The sequence below is a fragment of the Salvia miltiorrhiza genome, chromosome 2 (assembly GCF_028751815.1).
Source record: "Salvia miltiorrhiza cultivar Shanhuang (shh) chromosome 2, IMPLAD_Smil_shh, whole genome shotgun sequence".
Classification (NCBI taxonomy): Eukaryota; Viridiplantae; Streptophyta; class Magnoliopsida; order Lamiales; family Lamiaceae; genus Salvia; species Salvia miltiorrhiza.
In genome coordinates, this window is record NC_080388.1 from 38,093,356 (window position 1) to 38,097,354 (window position 3,999).

Below are 3,999 nucleotides of genomic sequence, written 5' to 3' on the forward strand. Positions count from 1 at the left end.
GTAATTAACTTATTAGGTAGGGCGGCAGCATGTGAAATTGAAGATTTGGGGCATCTTTTATTTGTCAAACCATTGACTTGTAAATTTTTAATTTCTTATATATATCTCTCATATATGTTTAATTTGAATGAGAGGTTCGGAATTAATTTGTAAGTTTACTTTCTATTTTTGGACTTGACACTAATATAGTAGTAATATTGCTATATTTTAAACAGAAAAAGTTCAATTAAAATTTTATTCAAGATTTTTAAGATTGTTCAAATAACTATAAAATTGTTCACTCGTATTTGTCAAGACATTATATTGGTAAAAACAAAAAATCTCAATGTAAGTGTCTACTTTTATTTATGAATATAAATCGATGATGCTAATTGGGAGCTATTCGAATATCAGTTTGTTCGAGTTCGTCAGGTATTTGACTAAGTTTATTTTAAAAAGCTTATAAATTTTAATAATTTATGATTTTTTTAGAGGATGTCACAGCTCAAAATCATTTATCTTCTTTATAATTTTTATTTAGAAATTTTCAAGCTATCTTTTTTTTTCTAAAATATTTTATATATCAAATTTATGAGTCTAGTCGCGCCCCTAATTAAAAGAATGTCTTTGGAAGAATGATTAAGCTTAAGGATAAAATTTTCTTAAAATTTATCTATAAGTAGAATAATATCTATATAATTATCTATTGTACACACACACACACACATATATATATATATATATATATATATATATATAACTTGATTTTTTTAAGGCTACGATATAGATAAATAAATTTTAAAAGTTAATGAATTATAATATCAATATATAAAATATGTTAAACATGTATATATATATTAAGATTAAATTCTTCAAGGTTAAGCAATATGCATGTATATATATATATATACACGTTACCTTAACCTACAAGGAAATATTAAAATAAAATATTAATTTATGAAAATATATATAATGCTATACATATCCACATGAAACGTTGAGGAATATTAAGCGAATATCATCAAGCCTATGAAAATTAGGCGTGATTCATCAAAGCTATTAATTACATAGTATAAATAGAGGATAAAATGAAATACTTATAAATATATTCATACAAAGAAAAGGTGATCGGCTACACTCTGAGGTACTACGTATAATTTATATTTTTCACATTTAACACTGTGTCATGGGAATAGATGCAAAGATGGAAATTCGGGAGTATTTGGACGCAGAGAGGTAGGAGGATTATGAGTTTTCATTCTAGGGTTTAATTTGCATGGCCAACCACTTATATACTATGGTCCCCATGTGTAATTGTGTACCTTACAGTAAAAGTAAAATTGCCATGAGTAAATAAAAGTAAAACATAAGATAAGGTAAAGGTGATAAAGCATATAATCTCTCTGCACTTAAATCACCACTCTGGATCTTTTTCCTTTAGCCACGTGTATAGTTAATTCCAATTTCCTTTCCCTCTCCAGCCGTCTGAATTTGACTCTCATCCGCACAGTCAACGACTTCCTCCATTAATTTCAAGTTTAGGTTTCCTCCATCTTTTATCTTCTTTTCAGCCTCTGCTTCCAAATACTCCCGAATTTCCATCTTTGCATCTATTCCCATGACAATACCTTCCCCATTTTCAGATCCTTGACCACAAGGATCAGTCGTGAACTTTCGATTGAATGCCTTCAAATCTTCCCAACTAGTAATTTCTGCATCATCTTTTGCACACTGGACCAAAACATGAGGAATTTCAGCACCGTTCCTCTCAATAGTGAGTTGTTGGAGGATGGAAAAAGGAGCAATCTTGAAGTGCCCATCTGCGTCAATATCTGGGAGTGCAGTAGAGGGTGAGATTTGTTTCCCTAAGCATTTCTTGAGGAGAGAAACATGAAAAACAGGGTGGATCCGCGACCCCTCTGGAAGAGACTGTTGGGAACCTTGTGGAATATCCTAATCCTTGTTTTGATGATACCAAAATTCATAGGACTTAACTGTAATAGACTAGAATCATTTTTGAACTCAAGTGTTAGAGTTCGTTTCTAGTTTAGTTTGCGGTGTCGAAGACTGAAGACTGAAGAACGAAGGACTGAAGACTGCAGATACCAACTGAAGTATCAGTTGAAGAATCAGTTGAAGACTGATTACTTAATGCGCGCAATGGACTGATACTAAAGTCAAGTATCAGTTGAATATTCCTCATAGGACTGATCTTCCAACGTTCAGAGGAAGCCACGTACTCACAAAGTACAGCCACATTAAATGCAGAGATCTCAGGATCTTATCTCTGCAGAGGTCATTCCTATCTGGTGGTTACTTTTCAGAGACGTCACATCTCCTGTCAATCAAAGAGAGCCGTTTCCACCCAGACAAGGAACCTCGAAGATTGAAGCCTCAGCCCAAATTCGAATTGCTCTCCAACGGAAGAAATCTTGAGGACGATTTACGCCAACAGATCTATTCAAGAGTTCTCCTACAAATAGCGCTCGAGGATCACTTCAACCTTCACCGATTCAACGACATAAGCTGAAGCTCTGCCGAAATTGCTACTCAGCCTTAAGCTTAACCTCCCCAAAGCTTGAATCGAAGAAGAGAATTCCAAAGCCAAAATCAGTCACTGCTCATTACACACATTCTCTTAGACCCTAGGCAAATATCTGTTTACCCAGAAGCCAAAGGTCAAACTTGCTTCAAAGAACTTGTTCTTTGTAAGTAAAGTTGGCACTCGTTCAAACCTCCCCCCCATAAGAGTGTTTGAGTGGTTCGAAGTTCAGGAAGGTACTCTGAACTCTGAGTGAGAAGTCTGAGCACGTGTTGTGCTGAGCAGAGAAATCCGACGCGAGTGAAGCGTGGGTACTGAAGAAGGGTTTTCTTCAGTGGAGTGGTTGTGTGCACCAGGCAAGCACACGGTTCGGTTTGCAGTGCACCAGTTAAGCACTTGCGGAGTGGATTGTTGGTCTGATCAACCAACCGTGGATGTAGGAAAGGGTTTTTCCGAACCACGTAAAAGTCTTTGTGTTGTTTACAGCTTTCAGTTTTACATTTCTACTTGTGTTATTTCAATTGATAAAACTGAACACTGACTAACTGCAAAGAGAAACCATAACCAACAACTTGCTCCACCGAGGCTATTACGAAACTAAGTTTAATTTCCACTGCGTATGATATCAGTCTGACTGATCTATCCTCTGATAGTCAGGAAGAGTGATATCATCTTTGTTTTAGCAAATACGACTGAAGCCCTTACTTGCATCAGTTAAGTTCCAGCAACTTAACTGATAACTCCTTACTAAAGAGCTTTCAGTATCAGTCGTCAACCCTGTTCGGTCAAAACTGATTTCAGTCAAACAGGCGTCTTAGTTTGCATGAAAAGTTTCGTTTTGATCTCTGACTGAGATCCCTCTGATTGAGGATTGATTGAAAAATAGCCCATAGGTGTATTCCCCCCCCATACACCTATTCGAGACCCTCAGGACCTAACAGAGACAGCTTGTAAGCTACAGATCCCACCTTTTCCAAAATTTCGTAAGGCCCATAGTAGCGAGAAGTAAGCTTCTGGTTTCGCCGGAGAGCCATCGAAATTTGGCGAAAAGGTTGCAACTTCAGGTACACATACTCACCAACTTCAAAAGATCGTTCACTTCGTTTCTGGTTGGCGTAAAATTCCATTCTTGCTTGTGCGAATTTGAGATTCTCCTTTAAAACCCTAACTGCCTCTTGTCATTGATGTACCCAATCCTTGACCTCTTGATTAGTAGTGTGTAAATAAGAGCTCAGACCTGTGTGAGGTGGAGAGATCCCATACATAGCCCGGAATGGTGTACACTTGAGCCCAGAATGATAGTTGATGTTATACCAATATTCTGCTAAAGGCAACCAACTAGCCCATTTCTTAGGAGTAGCACCAGCCATACAACGTAGATAAGCCTCGAGACACTGATTAACCCTCTCTGTCTGTCCATCAATCTGCGGATGATAGGTAGTAGACATGTCCAACGTAGTGCCCATGAGTTTGAAAAG